Source organism: Pinus tabuliformis, chromosome Q, assembly GCF_031772625.1.
Source record: "Pinus tabuliformis cultivar Carrire ecotype Pingquan chromosome Q, CPIR1, whole genome shotgun sequence".
In the NCBI taxonomy this organism is placed as follows: Eukaryota; Viridiplantae; Streptophyta; class Pinopsida; order Pinales; family Pinaceae; genus Pinus; species Pinus tabuliformis.
The window spans coordinates 996,728,493-996,755,900 of NC_142296.1; the positions used below are offsets into that span (position 1 = coordinate 996,728,493).

The window sequence follows — 27,408 nt, forward strand, 5'->3', positions numbered from 1 at the left end:
ACATGGTCCATGCGAAAAATTCCTTTCTATGTTATTAGAGATAAATATTACTTTCTAAACTTGTCCATAGCTATTGGATATCTTTTGATATAGTATTGGTTATTGTGGATCTGGACATTGTGAAACTGAAAGTGAGGATGAGCCAATCAGTTTTTACAATGAGATATACTGGCTTCTCCGTCTGCATGGTGTCTCTCCCTTGATTCTCAAGCTAAAGTTCTATGCTGTTTTTGTTATTAAATAAAAAGTGGTCTTCCCTCTTTGCTTTAAAATAGGATAAATTTTCAGTGTTTTCATATGAGTTTGAAAATGGCATTACAGATTTCAGGTATAACAAAGAGATGAATTCTGATCAACTAAAGCTCTTTACTTGATTTAATGTGCATGCCTGTGACATTTAGATAATGCGAGTTTATTATAGCTATGAAATGAATCAGGTTGTCAGCATGTAGGAGCATGTTGTCATTAATGATAGGAAGCTGTGAGGAAAATCTGGCAATTAATTGGTGGAACATCCAGCTGAGAAATTGGCTGAAAGCATTGCCTGACAATCGGCCTAGTAACAATGTTGCTGAGCTTTTCAAAAGTGCACCTAGTGTGTCAACATTTTGCTTTATTTTTGGGAAAGAATCAGCAATCAGGTGTCAATCCCATTTTAAAAGGAAATTCTACCGGCATTTTTTATTTTCTTGCATTCTGATTGAAATGCATGCATTGTTTGCCCTTATTTACTTCCTGATTTAGTTAGAAAAAAATGAATTTATGAATTATTTTAATGTGTGGCATATTTTGTAATATTACTAATAGAAATTTACAGTAGAATACTAAAGACATGCACTAGTTACGGCATAAGAACAACCATGAAATTCTGAAAATAACACATGAAGCAACAAATTAAAACTCCATAGGGCAGCAACAATGATCCTGAACCATTTTATTAATAAGCCATGGAATATGATTACAATGGAGAATGGAAAGTGTGCACCTGGGTTTGCTATGCAAACTTGCAAAGCAAGCAAATAACCAAGTGAGAATAGCTGGAAATCTCCACCCAAGATGGCTCGTCCAAACTCTGTGTTTCACACACAGAATTCTGCAATGCTGCTGTAGGTGAACTGCGATTTGAGGGCCCAAAACACCTCCTAAAATTCTGCAAAATTAGGAGTATACTCCTTGAGTAAAAGAATGTTGAATGAATTAATTTCAGAATGAGCAAACAGCTCAATGATAATACAGAGATATTTACAATAATAGAAACATCAGGTTTCTATGTAGAATATGGAAACACTCAGTTTCGTCTAAGAAACTGCTTAAAAGAAAAAATAGCAACATCTAAAAGACTGAGTATTAAATACTAAATAGGAATATTCTAATACCCTCCCTTAATACTCAATCTATTTACAACACCAATAGACCCTCTGAATTTTACAAATTTATCAGGACCAAGAGGCTTGGTGAAGATGTCGGCGGGCTGCTCTGTTGTGGGAACATATTGCAACTGAACTGAGCCGTCTTCAACAAGCTGGCGAATGTAGTGGCAATGAGTTTCCACATGCTTTGTTCGTTCATGAAAGACTGGATTCTTGGCAAGTTTGAGCACTCCCTGATTATCACAAAACAAAGAAGTAGGCCCTGTCTGGGAAACATGCATATCTGCCAGCATACGTCGAAGCCAAACTGCCTCACAGGATGCCTTAACTGCTCCCCGATACTCTGCTTCTGTTGAGGAGAGAGCCACTGCCTGTTGCTTCTTACTAGTCCAAGTAACAGCACCGGATCCTAGATTAAACACATACCCAGCTGTAGATTTACGGTCATCAACCGAACCGGCCCAGTCAGAATCAGTGTAGCCACTGAGTATAGGATTGGAACTTCGAGTGTATAGGAGGCCATAATCAGAAGTGCCACGCACATATCGTAGCACACGCTTTGCTGCTTGCCAATGATCAGCTTTAGGAGCGGACATGAAGCGAGAAATGTAGCTTACTGCAAAACTGATGTCAGGTCTGGTAGCAGTAAGATCGATGAGACTGCCCACTAATTGCCTGAATAAAGTTTCATCCACAAGGGGAGAGGATGATTGAGCTGAAAGTTTGAGCCCTGGTTCCATAGGAGTCGTGGCCGGTTTGCAATCCTGCATTCTGAACCTGTCCACAAGATTTTTGGCATACTTGGACTGAGAGAGAAAGATCTGATTTTCAGTCTGCCAAACTTCAACCCCCAGACAGTAATGAAGAAGTCCCAAGTCTGTCATCTCAAAAGTTCTGCATAAATCTTCTTTGATCCCATGGATCAAATGTGCAGAGCTGCCAGTAATGATAAGATCATCCACATAGACAACCACAAACAAGATATCATCACCAGTATGCTTGATGTACAGGTTTGCATCAGAAGGGCTCCGCTGAAAACCCTGATCTGTCAGGTACTGATCAATTTTCATGTACCAAGCCCGAGGAGCTTGTTTCAATCCATAGATTGCTTTAGCTAACCGACACACTTTCTGTTCTTGACCAGCAACCTTGAATCCTGGAGGCTGCGTCATGTAGACTTCTTCTTGGAGATCACCATTTAGGAAAGCACTTTTTACATCCATCTGATGAACTTTCCAATTGAACTGAGCTGCTAGGGCAAGGACAAGCCTTATGGTACTCATCTTGGCTGTAGGAGCAAAAGTCTCCTCATAGTCGATGCCTTCCTTCTGTGAGAACCCTCGAGCCACAAGCCGAGCTTTATACTTGTCTATGGTTCCATCAGCTTTGTACTTCACTTTATACACCCATTTGCAGCCTATGGGCTTTTTCCCTGCAGGAAGATCAGAAAGTGTCCATGTGTGATTCTTCTAAAGACTCTGGAATTCGGCTTCCATAGCCTGTTCCCACTCAGATGTACCCTTAGCCTCTGAATAGGTTTGAGGCTCAAAAATACTGTGTAAGTTAGCCATAAGAGCAAAATTGACTGTAGACTGTTGTCTGTTCTTATGTCTAGAAGTTCTACCTTCAAGGAGCTCATCATCCCGGAGATAACCAATGGTTTTAGCCCACCATTTAGGCCGAAGAGTAGAAGAACCAATATCAGGAGTAGAGGAACCAATATCAGGAGGAGGTGGAGAAGACTCAAGAGCAATAGGGGCCGCAAGAGGAGGGTTATTTTCTGGAGGAAGCTCAGATAGAGTAGTATCAAATACTGATGCTACATCATCCCTCCCATCAGGTGGACTGACCGGAAGACGAACACTGTGAGGCTGATCCTCAGAACACTGCTCAGAAGACTGAAAGAATCCTCTGTCTTCATGAAATACTACATCCCGACTGAAGCTAAGACGAGCAGTGGCTATATCTATCAGCCTATAGGCCTTATGATGATCACTGTACCCTGTCATCATGAGTTTCTGGCTTTTGGAATCCAATTTAGAGCGCTTAGCAGCTGGAATCCAAACATATGCAACTGAGCCAAATACTTTGAGATGACTGATCTTAGGCTTACGGCCAGACCAAACCTCTTCAGGAGTCTTCCCTGTAACAGCCTGAGTGGGTGATCGGTTAAGAAGGTAAACAGCAGTAAATACTGCTTCAGCCCAGAATCTGTTTGGAACACTCCTGTGTTGTAACATGGAATGAGCCATTTTAACAACCGTGCGGTTGCGACGCTCGACAACACTGTTCTGCTGGGGAGTGTAAGGTGTGGTTAATTGACGTTTGATGCCATGAATATCACAGAAGTTAGCAAAAGCTGAGGAACAAAATTCCCCCCCATTGTCGGTCCTAAGGGTCATGATATTACAACCAGATTCTTTTTCAACTAAGGTTTTAAACTTCTGAGAGGTACTAAGAGCATCAAATTTATTTTTTAGAAAATACACCCACATCTTCCTACTGAAATCATCTACAATAAGTAAAAAATATTTGCAAGCAGTGATAGAAGCTGCATTCATAGGACCACAAATATCAGCATGAAGTAACTGAAGTACCTTAGATGCGCGCCAAGATTCTCCATTTTTGAATGAAGACCGATGTTGCTTTCCCGCTTGACAGGCGCTGCATACCCCCAACTGCTGAGTCTGAATATCAGGTAATCCTGACACAAGTCCCTCCCGAGAGAGCTGAGAGAGATACTGCATATTTAGATGCCCATATCGCTGATGCCATAGAGTGCTGATGGGAGAGACACGTGCTGCTAGAGCCACTTCTAGAGAGTCACCGGTATCAAGTAGCCTGTATAGACCATGGTCCTCTAGGCCAACAGCAACTGTTAGACTGGTCTCCCTGTCAATGATGGAGCACTTGTGTGCACTGAACACAACATCAAGCTTAGGAGAATTCCTCATAATCTGGCTGACAGATAGCAGATTAATTTCCATACCAGGAACATAGTATACATTCAGAAATATGAGGGTGCATCCACCAGACTGAATTTGAACTGTACCTCTGCCAGCTACTGTGTACTTCTCACCTCCGCCAAATACCACAGAATCACTGAAAGGTGAGAAGTCAATAAACCAGTCACGCCTGTGAGAGAAATGGCGTGATGCACCAGAATCAATGTACCATGCAGAGGAAGGAACATGATCTGAAGACCTTTTAGCCATAAAGGCGTAAAAGGCAGACTCTGTCTGCTCGGAATGCTCTGCAACATTTGCTGTCTGATGTGGCCCTCCCTGTTTCTTCTATTCATAAGCAATCCTCTGTCGGCAATCTTTCTTCATGTGACCGAACCTATGACAGTAATTACACTGCACACTTTTCTTCCTAGCAGGATCAAAAGGCTGAGAAGAGCCTTTCTGCTGAAAGGACTGAGAGGACTGATATTTTGCAGCAAATGCATTTTCCGAGGACACTGATGAAGCACTACTACCAAACTGCTGTTTCCACCGATCCTGCTGCAGAAGTTTGGTACATAATTCTGGAAACTTCAGATCAACATTTGTGGTGGTAATGTTGAGTGTTTCGATGAAGTGTTCATAAGATTTCGGTAGACTTTTCAAAGTAATGACTACCATATCTTCTTCCTCCATGGTCCGACCAATGGCTTCGAGCTGATCTCGAATGTCTTTAATTTTGTTGAGATGTTCCTGTAAAGACATATGTTCGTCCATCATGATGGAGAACAACTGATTTTTGAGAAAAAAAGCTCTGCTTTTGTCAGATGTCTCGTGCAGTTCTTTCAACTGTTGCCAGATTTCGGCAGCTGTCTTGCCAGAAGGAATCTGTGGTAACTGATCATCAGCGACAGAGAGCTTGAGAAGCATAACAGCCTCTCGATTTCGATCATCAAATTTATCTTGATCGGTACCAGCTGTACCGGGACGAAGCTCTTTGCCCAAAATGAGCTGATCAAGACGCCTGTATTCAAAAATGGTCAACATTCTTTGTTTCCAAATGTTATAGTTGCTGCCATTAAAGCGTTGATTTCCTTCTAACATCAGATTGGTGAGCGTGGCCATTTGCACGTTTCTCAAGACACAAAATACAGCAAAAAAAACTCTGGCACGGATTTCAATGAAGATGTCGGCTGTACTGGACAAAATTTGGACAGGTGCTGGAAACTAGAAAACTTACTGCAATAACCCACGGATCAGAAAACTTGCTTAACACGTACAGTGCTGTGTTAACATCGGGATGACCAAAAAAATGTTGAACCGACAGCTGAAGAGGGCTGACTGTACGAGCCAACACTTAATGCTGGAGAGATAGATATTGAATCACGGCTCAAAACCTGCAGGTTAAATATATCGATGGTGCAAGATTAAAGAGGGAGCCGCCCGCAACACGCACACCATAAAACGAGCCACGTCCCAAAAGCGGCAACACGCACACCATAAAACGAGCCACGTCCCAAAAAGAAACGCTGATAATAAACCGATCCCGCTGATAACGTCGGGTTCACTGTATACAAGACAGCCTTCCTTTATTCCCGACGCCGAGGAAATTTCAAGACAGTCAACTGGGATCAAGAATCAAACTCTACAGAACTCGTAGATTTGTTGCAAAGGAAAAATCAACAGCGGTTTCACGGAAAAAATTCGAGGCACAGACGATTCTGCGTATTCTGCGTATTCACTATTCGGCTTCAACGATTTGTCATGCACCGGTTTTGGACGCGTCGGGAATTGAGCACCCCAGTCAGAAATATCCTGGGAATTCACTGCCACGATCCCGCTTTGGTCTCGATCCCGTCAGATTCTGCGGATTTTCTCGATGCCACGGATTGGCCGCCGCCGCTGCACGAAACCCTTATGAATGAACGCAGTGGCCTCAAGCCGATATTTGGGCCCGAGATCCCACTAGATCCGATCTAAAACGCCCGCAGAACAGTTCTGGAGAATCGGAAAAAACTGATAAATAGCAAGGGGAATTTGAATATGACTGCACGTCCTGTCCTTAAATTCTGTGGAGATCTTGCTGCATGAGAACACGACAGAGACGCAGGAGAAGAATCCAGGAGAAGAATCCAATTCTGTATCGAGATAGACGACTGTAAGCTTTTATCACAATGAGCAAAGCCGAGGCTAAGACTCAGTGAAGGCTACCTGGCTTACAGAGGGCTCGACCTTAGAAAGGGATGAAAGAAAGACCTCGAGAAATTAGAATGCAGAGAGAATAACTGTTCAAGAAGTCTCTTTTTCTGGCTCTGATACCATAAAAGAATGTTGAATGAATTAATTTCAGAATGAGCAAACAGCTCAATGATAATACAGAGATATTTACAATAATAGAAACATCAGGTTTCTATGTAGAATATGGAAACACTCAGTTTCGTCTAAGAAACTGCTTAAAAGAAAAAATAGCAACATCTAAAAGACTGAGTATTAAATACTAAATAGGAATATTCTAATATTGAGGCCAGTCCAGCAAAACCTAAATCTGGTGCTACACCCTCCTTGGCAAATTCTGCGTCCCCCACAAACTACAACTGCTGAAAATGTCACTTATCCCACCTCAATCATCTGTAGGAATGTCTTGTAAATTCGCTCCGGAAGAATTGAGTGAATTTCCTTCCAAAACCTGGCACAAATGAGCTGAATCCAGCCCCACAAATTCTGCCCAGTAACACCACTGCGTAGGCCCTAAAATGGTAAAATTAGCTCTCTCAGGAGTAGCAACTTTCAGCTTTGAAATTGTCCACAAATGCTAGTCCACCCTTAGTGAAAGTTATCCTAAATCCTCCAGCCAAAATACCCCTTGAAACTCCCTCAATTCAATGGTACGACTTCTGCCCTTGCTTCCTCCTGGAAGCTTGAACTGGCTAAAGAAAGAGCTGAACTGTAATATTCTTACTAGGAAAAATATAGAGATAAACAACAAATCAGAACATTCACACACAAAAATTCAAACATTTAAGTGAACACCCGGAATAGCACTAGAAATAACACCCAATTGAGCCATCCTATTAAATATAACTGTAGTACAATGGGGGTTTGGTATGAGTGCACCTGGGCTTGCCAAAAAGGCAAGCTAGACAAGCCCCAAGTGGAAAAGTGCAATGCCCAGATGCCCTGGAGGGACTGCACTATCTGCTGTAAATGATCTGCTGTTTAACTCACTTCTGGTGCTCAAAAAGTTCCGGGAAATTAACTCTGAACTCCTTGTTGTCGCACAGATTGTCACGACAACACTCAGATCGGGGGCTGTCACCCTGATCCCCGATCTCTCCCTTTAAGCTTGTCTCCCGCGGCTAAGGGGGGTAGACCCTATGGGATAATGAATGACCAATTGGGGACCAGTTGGGTCGGGAGACACGAGAGGAAACAAGCACTAAATTGATTTTATTAAGTTAATAGACCAGCGCCTTATGAAATAAATGATTAAACGATTATTTATCAAATGCTACAGAAATATGAACTCATTAACAATCGTTTACCATCAAACAAATCAAACAAAGTTTAACTTTTACCAAATGTGAGATAATCAATAAATGTTCAATGGCTTAATGATACTCCAACAATTAAAATTTCGAAAGATAAAATGCTTTAAACAACCACGTAAAATGCTAACCAGAGATCACATTTAAGCATGTTTAACCATATAAAGAAATGATAAATATTATTCCCACATCAAAATTTTAGTCTCAGCAAAAAAGATATATCGCAAACATTACAAATCCCTAAGCCAAGACTGAAACTTGCAAAAAATTTCCAAAAATATTTTTATATTTTTCAAATAAAACAAGACTAAAGACTAAATGCAACTTTAAATAAAAAATAATACTAAAATCTAAACTAAATTAAAAGAAACCTTTTTTATTTTTTATTTTTTATTTTTTAATTAATTTACTTTAAACAAAATAAATCTAAACTAAACTAAAGTAAACAAAGCTTGAAATTATCAAAATCTAATATAAATCTAAATTTAAAATTAAAAACTTTTTTTTTTTTTTATCAAAGCTAAAATGGATCAAATCAAAACCTAAATAAAATCGAAAATTTTTGAACTAAGATAGAATTTAATTCTAAAAATCTTAAAAAAAAAAAAAAAGCTAACCCTAAGCTAAATTATGATCTAAATATAACAAAACAAAATTGCTTTTTATTTTCTTATTATATGAAACCAAAATCTAAAGTAAAACCTGAAATCATTTTTACATTGAACCTAACAAAACGATTTCTCCCTATGCATATGGAGAAAAGACTTATGCATATATACTTACGCATATCAAATCTTTGGTTTTGGCTGCTGCGTATATAGGTCTGCGGCTGCAGGTAAGGAGACAACAAAGGCTTGCAGGAATATGGCGATAGAGAGCAGTGATGGGACAGGAATCGATCAAGGAGAATGTGCTTGGAGATGAAGGACGAGACTGAGCCGCGGGCTGAGGACGCATGTTCTAGAGTTTTGATGCCGGATTTGATTGCAGATGCGATTTTGGACTGCGTGAAGGATGATGCAAATTTGTATCCATAGGTCAGCGTGAGGGTTTCGGAGAGGCTGATGAGCAATGGGTGGAAGCGTTGAATATTGCGTGAAAGATCGGTGAGGGAATCGCAGGTACAGCCAGTCGATGTAAGGGAATGAGGGAGGTTGACGTAGGCAGAGGGGGATGCGATGAAAGTTGGCTGCAGATTGGTTGATGGAAGAGTGAGTGCGTTTGAGGAGCAAGCTTGTGCAGGTTGAAACGTTTGACGGCGGACATGGTGAAGAATGCTTGCAGTTTGCAGTTTCTTATGACAGCTGCATGGTTTATGGCAGCGTAAGGCAGCAATGGATGCGGGTTTTGAAAAATGGATTTGCAGCGTTGGAACTTGATGAGGGACGGAGCCAGGAGATACACAAAGGGAGGGATGCGTACAGGCAGCGTGGAGCTCCAGTTGATGGGCAGCGCTGAGTAATGTGACTGCGCAGATCTGCTTCAAAAAAATTAAGAATGCCCCTGTAACACAAAGAAACACTGAGAAATAGCAGGAAGCTGATCAAACCCTCAGAAATCTTCAGAAAAACCCTGCAACCTGTAAATAGAAAGGAAAAACACCCAGAATATATTGCAAAAGATAAAACCCTAAAAAATTAGCTACAAAATTTACAGCTTTGTGACTCTACAACAGCCAGATTTGTCAGTAACCCTCCATAATATTTTCAGAATATCAGATTTACTATGAGATGCTTTAGAAAAAACTCTCATGCAACTCAAAAATAAACTCTAAATGATAAACCCAGAATCAAAACTGGCTGGGCTCTACAAGAGAGTGCTTTGCGGGAGTTGGTTGGTTCAGCCGAGAACTTCCCCAAACGCCCACTGATTTTCTCAATAAGGGTTTCCTGCACAGCTCACTTCAACCATCAATAAAGAGAGAAAAACAGTACTAGATCCCAGATGCAATGGAGATACCTGCCATTTTTTCAGAAATTCTAATACCATTCAAACCCTAGTAAGTGAACAAGATACTTGTGTTCAACAATACTCTACTTTAAGCTATTACTAATGGCTAACAATAAAATTATGCATAAAATAAAACAGCTTGTTGTCGCACAGATTGTCATGACAATGCTCAGACCGGGGGCTGTCACCTTGATCCCCGATCTCTCCGTTTAAGCCTGTCTCCCGCGGCTAAGGGGGGTAGACCCTATGGGATAATGAATGACCAACTGGGGACCAGTTGGGTTGGGAGACACGAGGGGGGAACAAGCACTTAATTGATTTAGAAGATAATGGACCAGTGCCTGATTAAACGATCATTTATCAAATGCTGCAAAGATATGAACTCATTAACAATCGTTTTACCCTCAAACAACAAAGATTAACTTTTATCAAATGCGAGAAAATGCTTAATGGCTTAATGATACTTCAACAATTTAAAATTTCGAAAGATAAAGATCGATACACAACCACGTAATTTTAAACGCTAACCAGATATCACATTCATGTAGCTAATCTTCAAAATGATCATTCAAGCATGCTAAATCACATAAAAATGATAAACATTAATTCCACATCAAAATTTTAGCCTCAGCATAAAAGACAAAACATAAGAAATTCCTGAGCCAAGACTGAAATTGGCAAAAAAAAATTCCCGAAATTTTTATATTTTTTTTCAGATAAAACAAAATTTAAAACTTAAATGAAACCTTTTTTTTATTATTATTATTTTTTTTTTTTTAAATCAAAATTTAAACAAAATTAAACTAAACTAAAATAAACCTAAAATAAATAAATAAAAAATAATAAATTAAAAAATGAAACCAAAACGTTATAACTTAAACCTTTTTATGAATTTTTGATTTATTTTAAAAAACAAAAATAACGCTAAACTAAACTAAACTAAAAAGGTAAATGGAAATCAAAATAAAGACTAATGCCTAATCTCTAAATGTATAACAAAAATATAAAGTCTAATTCTAAATACAACTTAAATCTAAGACCTGGAAAAGAATTTTTTATTATTATTATTATTATTATTTTATATTTCTAATTTTTATACTTTTTTATTTTTTATGATTAATAAAAATAAAACTTAAACTAAACTATAGAATTAAAATCTAAAAAAAAAAATTTATGATTTTTTTTTTTAAGATTTAATTTTTTTTTTTTCTTTTTATGAATTTTAATTTTTAAACTCAAAACAAAGCCTAAAAAATGAAAAATAAAATCTATTTTAAATCTAATCTAAAAAAACTAAAAAGAAAAATCAAATTAAAGCTTAAAAAGAAAAAAAATTTAACTTTTTATAATTTTTTTATTTTTTTTATTTTATTTTTTTTATTTTTTTATTTATTTTTTTATTTTAAAATTTTAAAATAAAAAATAAAGATTAAACTAAAAGAACTAACACCTATCGAAATTTTTTTTTATGAATTTTTATTTTTTAATATATATTTTTTTAAAACAAAAACTTACATTGAAATCTAATTATAGACTTAACAATAAAAAAAAACATAAATCTAAGAAATCTGATCAATTTAAATCTATTCAAAAAGAAATAAAACAAGAAAAAAATTTAACTTACGTTAATCCCTTTACCATTCAACACATATATCACAAAAATGAAAATCTAAACCGCACGTCAAACGCGTGAAATACCTGGACTGTAAAAAAAAAGGACGTGATTTCTTACAGTTCAATAGCAGAATGCTCTTCGATGGAGTACGCAGGTCTTGAAGAAATCATCCAGCGCCCACGAGAGAAACCTTGAATCGTTACCTGGCTCGTATTGCTTGATAAATTTGTGTGTGACCTTAACATCTTACCCACGCATACAGTTCACGGTTTTTTGTGTGTGCAGGAAAATGAGGCAACGGGATTGCAGATTTGAACGTGACTGCTGCAGGAGAGGCGTAGAAGGAAATGCGGTGGGGTTGAGGTGGGTTTGCTGGATGGTGAGGGGACGTCAATAAAAAAAATGCGTGGAAGAGAGTACCGCGGGCTGGGGATTAGACGCAAGGAGGTTTTGAAGAAATCTGCACTTTGGATGAGCTGGAACGATGGAGTTGGCTGTGTAGTGGATGCAGAAAAATAAAAATGCGTGGAATAACAGTGGAGAATGGGATAGCAAAGGCTGTGGATTTTGAAAGTTTTTATTTTATTTTTTGAGGATTGAGTGCAGATACGCAGGGAATATGGGCGCATGAGCAGCGTAGCAGGTAAGAGTGTGGAAGGTTTTGCGAATCCGTTGATGGAAGAATGAGTGCGTTTGAGGGGCAAGCTTGTACAGGTTGGAGCTAAGATGAGGCCCCAGGAACAGCAGACAGATGGCCTGAACAGAACCTTGAATTTCTCCAGAAAATTTGAAAATCTTTTTTGGAGAATGTCCCTGCAAAAAATGAAACCCCAGATGGCAGACTGCTTGAGATTATCTGATGAAACCCTGAAAAATTCTCATAGCCTGTGCCTGCAACCTGCAATGGGAAAACGAAAACCCAGAAAATAATATGTGCAAGGATAAAAACCTAAAACCCTAAAACCCAGCTAAATTTTTTTTACAGTATTTACAGATTTTCGACTCTTTATCAGCCAGATTTGTCAATAATCCACAGTAATATTTTCAGAGTATAAGTTTAATGTAAGACGCTTCAGAAAACCCTGCATGCATTCATAAAAAAAATTTCGAATGATTAGCCCGGGATCAAGAACTGGCTGGGCTCTTTCAGAAAACACAATCCGGGAGTTGGCTGGTTCAGCCGAGAACTTCCCCTAACGCCCGGTAATCTGAAAAAAAAGGATTTCCTGCACAGCTTAAAATCAACCATTAACATAGAGGGAGAAAACAATAGTGAAACCCCGATCAAATGGAGATACCTGCCACTATATTTCAGAATCTAAACTATCATTCAAACCCCAAAGATCAGACAAGATACCTGTGCCTAGATCAATCTTCTTTAAGCTATCATCAATGGCTGAAAATAAAATTATGCAGAAAAACTAAAACAATCTTACAGCATTTTCAGAAGAGTAACACCAGCAAGATTTTTAACCCCAAAGTCTTCTTTATTGCACAAAAAAATGACTACAAGAGAGCTTTCTTTAGCACCAGACTCTCAGATCAAATCTGATCTCAAATGACCCCTAGCACCCTATTTAAAGGAAAAATTCCCAACGGCTAGTTCGAGTGATCCACGTCAAAATGATCTCGACCGTCGATGAGGATCAAGACATCTCTTAATCTCATCCGTTGAATTTTTTAATGCATTAAAAATTGAAATTCCGCATTTATTTACTCAAAAATATTATTATTTTATTATTTTTAGGTTTTTACTTTATTTTTTTATTTTTATTTATTTTTTTTAATTTATTTTATAAATTTTATTATTTTTTATTTTTTTTAAATTTTTATTTTCAGTTATTTTTTTAATTTATTTTTAAATGGATCCTCGAACTTAGCCTTTGGAAAAATCACTTAGGACCTAGGACTTAGGATTTATGAGGGGATTAAAACATTTTCTAACCCTCAAGACACTTTACATCATGACTTTTACAATTTTACATCTCAAAGGGGAAAACCCATTTGACATAGACCCTCATAGACCACCCAGTTCTGCGACCAAATATAATCTAGCAGATCAACACACTAGGATTCTCCTAAAATTCTAATGACAAAATCCATTCCGGCTTTGGGGTTAGGCTTGAAGGAAAACTCTGCCGATCATGGATCGGTGAGACAAAAAACCTTCCGGAACTTAGATTATCACTAGAAAATTAGGTCCACCTAGGCAATTTACATACATGACTCATATCTGCTAAGATTATTTACAATTCACACATGCAGACTGGGTTTACAACATAGTATGATCAAGTCAACGATGACTGTCGAATGGCACGGACGTGTTGATCAAGCGCTATCCCCTTTTGCGAAGAAAAGGGGGTGTACTGCTATGGGTAGTTGACCCGTAGTGGTCAACACAGCTCACAGCACTTCAGGAGAGTAACACCAGCAAGATTTCAACCCCAAAGTCTTTCTTTATTTGCACCAGAAAAAGTTTACAAGAAAGCTTTCTTCAGCACAAGACTCACAGATCGAATGATCTCAAATGACCCCTAGCACCCTATTTAAAGGAAAAATTCCCAACGGCTAGTTCGAGTGATCCATGTCAAAATGATCTCGATCGTCGATGAGGATCAAAATATCTCTTAATCTCATTCGTCGAATTTTTAATGCATTAAAAAATTGAAATTCTGCATTTATTTACTCAAAAATTTGACTTATTATTATTTTATTATTTTTTTAAGTTTTTATTATTATTATTATTATTATTATTATTATTATTTTTAATTATTATTTTTTAAAATTTTAAAATTTTATTATTATTATTTTTATTTATTTATTTTTAATATATATATATATATTTTAATTTTTAATTTTTTTATTTATATCTTTAATTTTTTTATTGTTTTTTATTTTTTCAATTTTCAATTTTTATTTTTTAAATGGATCCTCGAACTTAGCCTTTGGAAAAATCACCTAGGACCTATGACTTAGGACTTAGGACTTATGAGGGGATTAAAACATTTCCTAACCCTCAAGACACTTTACATCATGACTTTTATAATTTTACATCTCAAGGGGGAAAACCCATTTGACATAGACCCTCATAGACCACCCAGTTCTATGACACAACTATAATCTAGCAGATCAACGCACTAGGATTCCCCTAAGATTCTAATGACAAAATTCATTTCGGCTTTGGGGTTAGGCTAAAGGAAAACTCTGCCGATCATGGATCGGTGAGACAAAAAACCTTCTGGAACGTAGATTATCACTAGAAAATTAGGTCCACCTAGGCAATTTACATACATGACTCAGCTCTGCTAAGATTATTTACAATTCACACATGCAGACTGGGTTTACAACATAATATGATAAAGTTGACGGTGACTGTCGAATGGCACGGACACGTCAATCAAGCACTATCCCTTTTGCGAAGAAAAGGGGGTGTACTGCTATGGGAAGTTGGCACGCAGTGGTCAACACTCCTCTCGAATAACCCACCAAAATCTCGAAAGGGTTTGGCCTAGTTCTGGTCCCAAAATTTACCCCAATTTCTCTTACTTCCCCACTGACTAGGAATTTCGGTCCACTTGAAGAAATCATTGCTCTGCCCTCCCAAGAATGGTGCCAAATGCTAGCAAAATTTACCCTTGGAGCTCTCCACCAAATGTAGCTCCAATCAACCCCAAATACTCGATCCCTCAACTCCTAGGTGTGGCTCAATGAAAGGCTCTGCGCAGGCCCACACAGTCACCAGAAAATGGTGATGAGGCTACAGCAAAACCCTTTCAAAAATATGCCCAATCAGCCCTCAAAACTCCAACAAATTTGGAGTCCAATCCTCCCTCCAAAGCCCAGCAAAAGCATTGCCCCACAACTGTCTCATCTAGGAAGTGCGTAGTCCTTTTTTGCTCCCAGTCTATGGAGAAAGACCCACGAATATGCCTATATAATTTCCGGAACAGTCCTGCAATGTGAACTGGAACTCCTCCTAGGGATGGCACTCGAAGTCCACTGAAGGTAGGGTGAGATTTCTGCTTGGAGATCTCATGTGGTAAACAACACTTTGTTGACTCAGCTACGCAGCTTGAGCAAACAATAGTTTGGTTGTAAAATGAACAAAAGTCCCCAAAATGAGGCCCTCTACCTCTATTTATCTTGTTGCCCCTTTTCTTCTTCCATGTGGGCCCTGTTACCCACCACTTTGTGGGTGATATCCCCAAGAGAATTTTTTTCTCCATGATGAGCCTCAGTCGGCATCCAATAGCCCCTTGATGCCTCCTACTAGTTCATTGTGCCATTTCTCTGCCACCTGAGCCAGCCATGTGTTCCCAAATCTAAAGGTATGTCTTGTCATTTGATAATTGAGTATTGGGTTTACTTATCATGGATACTTCTAGGTGTGGATTGATGGGGGGATTTGGCGGAAAGAGTGGGCATAGTTTGTACTCCCTTCTCCTTGATCTCTCTTGGTTTTTACCCTTGAATCTTAGTCCCTTTGGGATCTCCTTTATTGACCATTTGGTTCTAGGGTGGTACTACTTGGGAAACCCCGACTTTGGGTGCATGGTCCCACTCCTTTCCCCACATATATTACTCCCTTCCCACTCATTATACCCGCATTCATCATTTCTCCCACCTAGGTCCACATTCCCATTCTAGGTCCACAGAGGGCTAGCCTCCCTATCCCCTTGCCTGCACCTTGGGTCAGGCCTAGAATGATGCCCCGGAGGTTGCAACAAGTAAAGAAAATAAGAAAAAGCATAAGGCCACATTTAACAGGAAATTGTATCACAAAATGCAAAAAATGGCCAAGACAAAAATAATTAGCACGTGGGCAAAAGCCAACACATGAGCTTTACCCCAATCCATGGCCATCACCCTGGTTCCATAGGCCCTAGATGAGTCTCCTTTGTCATTCAGGAACCCATGATTGTGCCAATCCCTGGAGGGCAATGAACCGCCCTACCTTAAAAGGGGTAATCACTGCTATATCTTATGCATCATGCTGTTGTCCTTTGAGCCCCGAGTAGTTAATTAAAGAAAATTCATAAAAGGAAAAAGGCATATAATGAAGGGTGGAAAAATCAAGGCCAATGCACCTCATGTACCATGACTGCTCCCTCCTATACATTACATACCCAGGTGTGGGCTTCCCCTTATCTAGCTACCCCTATGCCCCACTATGTGGCCTAGGATTGCCCCTCTCATTCCCTATTCCATATCACTTATTTGTCACTTGCCACCCCCATTAGAGGGATGTACCTTGGACATACTATCCCCTCTAAGGGATGAAACCACCTAATAAGGTACTTGGCTAACCCCCTTTGGAGCTTGGAGACACTAGCACATGCCAAAGGCCACTACGGAAGGGCATGCCATTATGAAGTGCCCGCTTTGTTATCCATGATTTGTAAGCTCTCTTACTCGATTATTTTAATGACTGGTTGTACTGGAAGCCTAGGGGACGCATTGGATCTTATGCAGGATTACAGGTGGTTTCCATTTGGGTTTGGTTTCCCTATATGGGATCCTAACCCCCAGAGGTCTACATTGGCACATGTAGGGTGTGCACAGAGAGCCATGGGCCTCCACGGCAGCAGACAATACTCCACAAATTCTCATGGATGTTCAAAGATTACTAGCGATCCACTTTTGGGATGATGGTGATATGCTTGGTACACTATGCCCAACAGGCCCCCATAGGAGCCGCACACTCTTGGAAAATGTTCGAGCACTTGTACGATGTCATGGCAGTCTTCATTCCACCACTTGGACCATTGCAGAGGATCTACAAGCATCTCTAATTCATATGGAGAACCATGGGGTCATTGATGTGCCCTCAGATCCACTGAGAGCACCACAAGTCTACTACTTGGAGAACAAGGGGCCACCCCCTTGTCCCTCATATTCCAAGGAATTTATTCCTAAATATGGCACTGCAGGATATTATTGAGCCTTTGGAGGGTCTTACAACATGCACATATTATTATTTGGCCCCTTGCGAGGCTTATTTTTACATTCGTGAGCTAGTTTGTTGGGCTTGTCACCAATAGGGTTTTTATTTGCACATTATTTTATCATTAGAGGCTAATGTAGGCCCATAGGCTAATTTGAACTCGTAATGAGGCTATATATTGATGTTAGATACATTCATGTGTATCATCACTTGACTTGGGATCTCTCTAATCATAGAGAACTTCACATTTTTTCCTTGGAGAATGTTTTCTGGAGATGGATGAATTTTGACGTATGGATTTGGGCTATTTATCTTATCTTAGAGCATTGTCTTCTGAACGAAATGCTGGTTGGATATACTCTATAACGTTGTAAGTGAATCTTGATGTTATTATTCTTCTTGTTGCATGCTCCTAAAATTAGGGCTAGTTGCTGCATAATTGAAATGTGGAATTGAGCATGTTTTAGTTTAATGTATGGGCCAATGTTATATGAATGAAATGTCCTAGAGATTATTTGTCTTGATAATCTTGCATCATTTTCTTTGAAGTGTAAATGCTTGAAGGTTGTTTTTCTTGTCTTTCCCTCAACATTGGATGAGTTGACTTTTTGGGCCTCCTTGATCAAGAAACCAAGTTCTTACTCATTATCATCTTTGACTCCATATCCCCAAGTGAATTAGGCACTGGTCCCTCAAAGGGGTGATCATTTTAACCTTTTTTTACTATTTTGCCCCTTTTCCTCAAGTCTAGCCCCATTAGGTCACCTAGGGCATCAATTTCATGGGAATTGACCCAAGGAAAAACTTCGATCTCCTACAAGCTACTGTGCTGGTGGGTCCCCTCCCTCTCCTCCAAATTTGAGGCAATTCTAACTGTGGAATCTCCAAGAATCCCAAACCCTAGCTCTAGGATCAAATTTTGCCTAGGCATCCCCAATTCTAGACCTCAATAGGATCAATTCAACCTTTGAAGTAAATACTATTTTGTTTGGTCCTTTCCCCTCACCTTGTCCAGGATAGGAACATCATTGGTTGATGCATTCCATCCCCGAACCTGAGTTGGGTCCACTTGGCCCCGTGTGGTCCCACTTCTCCATAAAGACTATTTGTCAAGGACCATTTGGGAATCCAAGTTTCCAAAGATTATAGGGATTGAGAAACTCCTTTATAAGCCTATTCTTTCTCCTTCAACCTTCCAATCGTCACCCCTTAACCCTGGTGGACCAAGTCCCTTGCTTAAAGAGCAAGCAAGTTCCATTCCTCACTCCATCCTTGGGAAAGGGTTTTCAGGGTCACTCCTCACCTATCCATTGACATCTATTTTACAAAGTGATCCCTACACTACCGGGACTCCTCCCATCCGTGAAAGTCCGTAAAGAGAAGGGAGACTTAGTTGTGGTGACAATGGGCTAAGCCTCCACTGTTGCCCTTGACCTAGCAGTTGCCCTCTTAGGAACCCCTTTTAGGTACCATGCTGGTTTGAGTGGTAACAAGCCCCACAAGTCGAGTTCCCTCCTCTCTCTCTTGCCACCAATTCGAACTCTCCCAAGGGGTACAAATTCCCTTTTTAGTTGGCCCCACTTTCCACTTGTAGTTTAATTTATTTCCTCTTCTAATGTTTGGAAGCCTTCTTTCCTCAAAAATTTAAGTGGGGTCCTCCTAGCCATCCTTTTCTTAATTTTAATGCCAAAATATCCCCAATTGCGAAAACTGCAGAATAGAAATTCTTCTCAACAAAAATCAATTAATCAGGGATATTACAGTCCTCCTTACCAAAAATTGCATGTCCTCAAGAAATGTCATCATTGAGTTGGCGCTTCATAAGTGACCCATCTGGAATTAATACTAGGGTCCCATATGTGCCATTGAGCCACTCTCCACCCATGTTGACCTCCTGATTTCTTCTTCCAGCTAAGGATCTCTCCTTTTTTATTTCATGACTCTACCGACATGCTTACTACAAACATGTGCATTGGTGATGGAAGCCATCCATGGATCTTCCCTTGGTAGCCCTGCATAAACCCATCCAGATATTTGTTCAAAAATAAATGAACATTAAAATCAACATTACCTTTGTGATGGTCTTTCATCATGACATCTTCTAGTTTGCATCAACACCCTGCATACGTATTGACACATCTCCCAACAATATATGTTGTCAAGGGTCTCTTTCTTTTTCAGACTCCATCAAATTCTTCATATCTTCCATGGAGATATTCTAGTCAAATCTTTTTGGTCTTTCGGATGTTGATTGCCTTTGCCATGGGTTGCATATTCCACGATCTCTTCCTTCCTTTTTTCACACATTTCATTCCCAGGAGTTTCCAATCAGAGTTCCTCAATTGTAGTCAACCACTTCATACTTGATATGAGGATATATTATGTTGATTTCATCTAGTGAGTGTGTGACCCATGCATTCCTGCATCCCTTTGAGGGAGGAGATCATTTCTTTTGATCATGTTCTTAAGATAGAGCATTGCAACCATATGACATGACTTCCACAATATCAAATGTCAGCATACATACCTCATTTTTCCTTTGGGTCATCCAGACTTCTTGCAACAGCTTCCTTGATTGAAAGAGCTTCAATCCCTTGATCTGCTTTATTTTTATGTCATCATACCATCATCTCATGAATTCCGCAAGTTTAGAATTCTTGATGAAACACTTGCTTCTCCTTATGATCGGTGAACCTTTCAATGAAGATCGCATCAGAGAATCTTGGGGATCTAAAGCTAAGTTGCACGAAACGCCGAAATGTTTCGGAGTTTCCGAAACGGGTACATTTAGAAATGTCACCTCCCAAAAATGGAAACGTCGGCCGTAATGTTAGCCGAAACGTTATATATGTATACATTAAAAATATATATATATAAATAAATAAGTGAATAACACATTATCTTGCAAGAAAAAGGGGAATAATGGCCATAGATGACAATTTAAAAGAAAAAACAAGTCTATATTAACTCTAATAGATGATTACATGATGGTCGAGTTTTGGCCAAATTTCGGAGTTTCGGGTACGGGTACGACCTGAAACGCTGGGTTCTTTGAAGTTTCGTGCAACATAAAAGTATCCCCATCAACAGATGTTTCCTTTTGACAGATGTATGATGAACCTTGTACTAGATGACCTTGCCATTTATGTTTCCAATGAGATTCCCAAGAGCTATATCCTTGACTTCCATAGATTCTAACTATCTTTCATGCTTCTCTATGATGATGTCCCGAGCTCTTGCTTTCAATGCTACTATGATGCCTTGATGCATCCCGTCATTTTTCTTAGTGAATCATGATGGCCATATCTTACAACAGAAGACTTAAGAACTTGAAAAGAACTTAGGTGACGAAGATTATCTCAGTCATAGTAGAGATCTCTTACTTCCTCTATCTTGGATTTCTTCTTTTTAGCTTCCTCCACTTCTTTGGTGATATGGGCTTCTTCTCTTCCTTTTTTGTTATTGTCCTTCTTGATCTTAGGACAATCTCTTTTGTAGTACCCATATTCTTGACACCCATAGCATTGAATCTTAGACATGTCCCTTTTCTTTTTCCAAGAACCAGACTTTCCAAAATTTCTCTTTCTTCTTGTCATTGTAGCATAAGCTTGACTTTGCTCACCTGCTCCCACATCAGATTTCACCTTTAGTCTAGATTCTTCAATCTTTCACAGACCATAGATCCTGGAATGGAGTAGCTTCTTTCTTCCCATAAATACTTGAAGTAAAGTTACCCCATTCCTTCGGTAGTGCATTTAATGCAACTGTAGTCATTTCCCTATTAGACATGACTTCTCCTAGATCTTGTAGTTGATCCCTAGATTTTAGATATCCTCATAAAGTATGAGGCTATCCCATCTTCCTTTGACATCTTTAGCTTGTAGAGTTCTTGCCTTAATGAGGTGACTTCATGCTTACAGAATACAACTCTAACAATTTGTCATAGATTTCCTTTGAAGTTTCAAGTTTGGATACATATGGGATGAGGGGATATTTGATAGATTCTATGTAATGTCCCAAATGGAGAAAATTTGGAACAAACCCTTCAAATCAAATTATCAGGCACTTAATAGGAAATTTCCATGAAAAACCCAAACACGAAAAATTTGATTGAAGCTATAAACCAACAAATTGCATAAAAATATCATGAAAAATCACAACATGAGGAACAATGAGAAATGCAGCAACCAAAATCCAGCTTTATTATATATAAATATATGCCAATACAATAGTTGGGAACGACTCTCCGGTCTCCAAACTGAAACAGAAAAACAATCACTACACCTATGGATTCTGAATGAATCCACCAAGGGGAAATGGGTGCTCACCCAAACACTCTAAATCACCCGAGGGTTTTCGTCCTAGGTCTACCAATGTAGTAGAGAACTAGGTTCTCAACCTCTTAACAAAAACAATATCAACTCCAAGATGTCTCCAAATGATCTCTTCCTCCCCTTTTATAGATCTGATGGATAGATCTACAAGCCTTTAGAGGCATCTTATTTTATTATTTTATTATTATTCTAGAAGCTCCTCCATTGACTTTATCTTAAGTGACCTTTAATTTTATTTTATTTTACTTAAGTCACTTTTGGCCCTTTTTCTCCAATTAATTATTTTTCCCTAATTAAAAGTCATTTTTAACTAAGTAAAATGGAAAATCACCCACCATACTTTCTTTGGCCACTGGAAGTCTATTCTCAGCATCCCATCCTGTAGATCTTCTCGTTCCGATTCCAATGAGCTATCACACTGAGGTGTTCCATCAATTAATCTCCCCGGAATGCCACCTCGAGCATAATTAATTAAGTTATGCCCAGTAATAATGTTGATTTCTGAAAGTTGTCGGAATGCAACGAAACGAAAGGAAAACTATGCAGATGATGGAATATGCCAAGTGAATGCCATCAAATCCCATAAAAACTCCATTGGGACCCCTAATGACATAAAACTGCTCCACTGACTTGGCCATCTCTTACCTTGGAAATCCACCCTGGCTGTACTATGAAGAAGAATAAAAATGGGGACATGACAGTCCTCCCGCCCCAAGATTGCTTGCCCTCAAGCAATCCAAATTTGTGGACCAATCTGGTGGCCCGACGCAACTGAGACCCAATGCCAGGATCCCATACAGACCACTGGGTGATGCTTTGCTCTTGTGTTAACCTGCCATGAACGGACTCCTCGATGCCTAGATCCCAGACCAATCTCTGACGGAAGCTGTCATCAACAAAGCCTCCTGGATCCCAATGTTGATTTGGGGTAGCATCGGATATGCTCTAGCCATTAAAATCGATGGAGAGGCTAAAGCACATGAGATCTCCAAGACCTAGAAATGGTTTGGACAGATTGTACCCGGTTCGGGAGGTATTAAAATAATTAATATTTTTAATGGGGTTCCTAAGTCTAAACCTAGGAAAAATTAAATATTAATGGGTATTAATATAAAACTGGGATAGAAGGTTCCAAAAATCATGGATCAAGCCAAATCTAATCTTAGCCATTGATTAGAGATTTAATCTCGGTCGTTGATGGACCAACGAGAAAAGTATAAGAAGAGGCTTGAGGGTCAGTTGGAAAACACACCAGAGTGATCAGTGATTCATTTTGCTAGAGCGGGGTTGCTAAGCAAAGTTGAATCAATGATCAACAACGAGGGGCAGTGAGGACGAGGCAGAGAGGCAGAGACAATATTGGGAGACAACACAGAAGCAGAGAGAGCGAGAGCAGCAGTCAGTCCAGGCTACTCAGAGCCCAGCAGAGGCAACGCACAGCCCAGAGAGATTGCGTCATCCACGCAGAGGGCAGAGGGAGTGATGCAGAGGTTGCGCAGTGCCTTAGAGAGCTGACGCAAAGGGTCTTGGGGCTAATGCAAGTCAGTAGGAGGCTGACGTAGAGGCTAGAAGGGCCTGCGCTAAGCTTTAGTTGTGCTGGAGAGGGTTTCGTGGGACAGGTTTTCGGAATACCTGTTTCCGGATATAGAGGTATTGCTACAGTGTATTTTTCTCTGTCGGGTGAGCCGGATTAGGCACCTTGTTATACTCAGATAAACTGCATAATAATAAAACCCTCAGAATAGCTGCACCGGTTTTCCCGCATTGGGTTTTTTCGAGGACATTTGTCCAAAAATAACGGTGTCACTTGTGTGCTTGTTTTCTTTCAGTTGACGATCTGTAGATGTTGAGATTGTACTTGTGTTTATTTTCAGTATTTATATGGTTAAATAACTTGTTAAGTAATTAAACAAGTAGGTGAAATAAACCAGATAGTACAGGAAGAATTTCTAACGAGTTAGAATTAGAAATTCCAGCATGGTATCAGAGGGTGGTTGCAGATCACAGGAAAACTGAAGGCATCGACTTAGCAGATCATTTACAACAGATTAAGTTGTCCCGAGTGACAGAGTTGATCCTTGCAGAAAGCGATAGAGGAAGGAGTGACGCAAAGGGACTACATCATCAGTCTGGGCTAGAGAGAGGCAACGCAGAGGCTGAGGAAGGCAGAAACAGGCTCACGCAGAGGCCAAGAGAGCTGACACAATTGGTTGAGGGAGCGGTTTTGCTGGTGCCAGGATTACGCAGAGCCAAGAGGCTCAATCCTTCAGTTGCTGGGGCATAGGAGACTGTGGGTAGTTTGTGGAGCGAAGCTGGTGGGATACTATGGTTAGAACAGTACCTAACAGGGCAAGGCCAAGGTGTAGGGAGTTGCTGCCGAGGTAGATTTCTAGCCAAGGAACCCGAATCACTGTTGCAATTACACAGACGATCGGAGAGGGGCAACTTGACGTTGGCAGAAGGATTTCCAGGAGGGAAATTAGGACTCAGAGGGAGTCCAGAAGAGAACTTCCAGACGGGAAGTAGAGAGACTCAGTAGGAGTCGAACAGAGGAATTCCAGGAGGGAAGTAGAGAGACACGGAGGAGTCGACAGAACAACAACGAGATGGCCGTGAATGAGCTGAGAGATCAGGACAGGCTGGACGGAGCGTCCAACTTTGTGGTCTGGAAGGCCAGGATCTTGTCCATTCTAGATAGACATCACATCAAGGGCTTCGTCTCGAGAGTGATAACTATCCCAGTTGACCCGGTAGCTAATGAAAGGTACGAGGAGGCAATGGTTAAGGGTAAGTGCATCATCCTTGATGGGGTCAAGGATCATGTGGTACCACATATTGCCAAGAAGGAAATGGCAAAGGAGATGTGGGACGCCTTGAAGACATTGTACCAGCATACTTCCGTGCAGAGGAAGATGCTCTTAGAGAATCAGCTAAGGGCATACCAGATGCAGAAGGGAGAGCCGATAGATGTCTTCCTCGGTCAGTTGAAGAAAATCCGTGACCAGCTAACTTCCATAGGGGCCATGCCAGATGAGGAATTAATGGTGAGGACCGCACTTAACGCAATTTTCGAGGATTGGGAGGTATTTGTCCAGAGCATACTAGGCAGGACGAGTCTTCTAGATTGGGAAGAACTATGGGCGGCTCTTCGTCAAGAAGAGATCAGACGGCTGACCAAGGCGGGGAGTAGCGGCAAAGGGGTCAGGATCAAGAAGGAGGAAGAAGAGGATGCGGCTCTAGCATCTGCGAGAAAGCAGGAGAAGAGGAAGAAGAAGGACCTCTCCAAGGTCAAGTGCTTCCATTGTGGGGAACTGGGTCATTTTGTGAACCAGTGTCCAAGGAAGAAGAGTAAGGGAGAGGCTTCTGACTTGAAGGCAGCGCCAGCGAAGGCGGAGAAAGAAGTCGAGGAGGATGACGATTGTGCCATGAGTGCTCATGTGCCATTTGAGAAGATGATCCAAATTGGATCCTTGAAAATTATTAGTTACTATGACTGTTTCAAATGAGCTATCAGGAAAGACCTCTGGATAGTGGCAGTTTGTAGCCAGCACGGAACAACGAGGACCCTCGGTCAAAGCACGCTGACCATTGGCCCATGGAGACCGCGCAGTGGCGCAAACTAGCAAATAGGGAGTCCAGATCCGAAAACAGAGGCTGTTTCTGATATCGCTGGGCAAAACCCCTCGAGAAGGAAAGACCCCGAGCACTCGGTCACAAGGAAAACCCGAAAACCGTGGGAAAGCGCTAAAACTGACAAGGCGGGCCCCACGCTCAAAACCGGCAGAATATCGTAGGCATTTCGGGCGGTTAGCGGGTTTGGCAGAGGACCAAGTGATGCCATACACTGAATGACGCATGTCCGGCAGACGAGAGAAAACTGCTCTCATCGCAGGGTAACGGTCGAGCAACTCACCCGTGCGATAAAAGCGATGACCGTAGGATCTGGAGGCCCTAGATCAACGGCGGAGATTGCACCCGATGGGAGACCGGATTTGACGGAAGAATAGGCTGAGGCATATGAAATTTGGGGTCCGACATGACCGTTGAGCTGGCGGATGAATCATTTCACAGAATAATCGAAATAACGACTGTTCGAGGAAGAGCTGGCACTCAATTCGTGAGGGGACAAGTGGCCACCTCTCTGTGAAACGTTACACAGTGGCGATGACACAAAAGCAGGGAATTCCAGTGGACAGAGGCAGGCGATCCGAAGAGCTGGAAGAGGAAGCGAACAGTCACGGGACAGATTGGCTTTAAGCCACGAACAGACAAAGAGCAGAGGGAGACAGAGGAGAGAGTGAAGCAAGAAGCAGAGAACAGAGAAGTCGAGCTGACCTGCAGAGCTAAGGCAGCATCGAGCAGACAGAACCGAGAAGGCTTGAGAGGTTCAAGCAATCCCTGTGAGGATATTGGTTGGGAACTGAGTACCAGATTGGACTCATCCCATTAAGACCAGTTGAGGTCAAGACTCGGTAAGGGGGAGTCTGTGTACTCTAGCGGCTTGGGGAATCCAAGTACCACCCTACTGAGCATCATCTGTTACAGGAGACTCAAATTGAGCTCCTCATTGTAAAAACTCTGCTTAAAGACACAATAGAAAAGGCCACCACTGAAAGCTGGACCAAGAGACGTAGCCCAGGAGGATTGGGTGAACTCCTTATTAAATTGTTGTGTTTTGCATTTGCTTGCTGTGTTTCTCTTACTGTTTTCCAATGCCTGTGTATTTCGCAATCTTATCGATCTGTTGCTTAAAATAACATAGGCATATCCCAGTGCATGAGTCTGTAATACCTTCATTAATTTCCTGAGGTCACCTAGGGGTGATTTCAGATCAAGTGGTATCAGAGCTATAGGTTGTTAAGGTTAGACAAGCTTGTGCTGGATTTAGTTGTTGAATGCTAACTAGATCAAAGCTCAAACTAGGAAAAGGAGAGTTGGTCGAAACTAATCCTGAAATTGGAAGAGTCTATCCTCAGAAGACAATGTCGGAGGAAGGTTCTATGGGGCTAGACCCTCAATTTATAGATAGTTTCCTGGCCATAAGGTCCATGGTAGAGGAAATGTATAAGGACTTTAGAAAACATAAAGATGAAGATTCATCAGGCTCCAAACAAGATAAAGGAGAAGAAGAGTCTCTCCTCCATGACCACTCAAAAGGCAAAGGGAAAGAAGAAAAATTTCTCACACCTCCTAATAGCCCTGAACATAAAAAGAAGACATCTTTGATTAAACTAGATGTTAAATTTGATTTACCAATATATGATGGAGAGTTGAATGCAGAAAAGCTGGACAATTGGATTAGACAAATTGATGTTTATTGCAGAGTGCAGAGTATCGATTCAGATAAGAGCAAGATTCAGCTGCCAGCCTACGCCTTGGAGGCACTGCCTTGGTTTGGTGGGAAGGCAGGACCCAAGCTGACATGAAAGACATGGTAAGACTCTTTCTGTCTGGAGTGAATTTGTTTCTACAATCAAAAAGTAGTTCTATCCACTCGCCTACATGCAGCAAGCCATGATAAGCTGGCAAACTCTTTGCCAATTGAAAGGGCAAAGTATACAAGGTTACACCCAAGAATTTAGGAAGAGAGCTTTGATTCTAGGAATCTCATTAGACTCACCTTAGACTCTGTTGAAGTACATCGGTGGTCTACACAGCTACATGAGGCACACTATCCTCATGTTTAATCCCACCAGTATAGATGA

General features: G+C 40.5%; 1 pseudogene across 1 annotated transcript in view; it reads left to right on the plus strand.

Annotated features, from left to right (window-relative positions):
• LOC149222824 (uncharacterized) overlaps positions 1 to 27,408 on the plus strand; it is a 369,394-nt pseudogene that overhangs the window by 295,633 nt on the left and 46,353 nt on the right. The window lies entirely within an intron of this gene.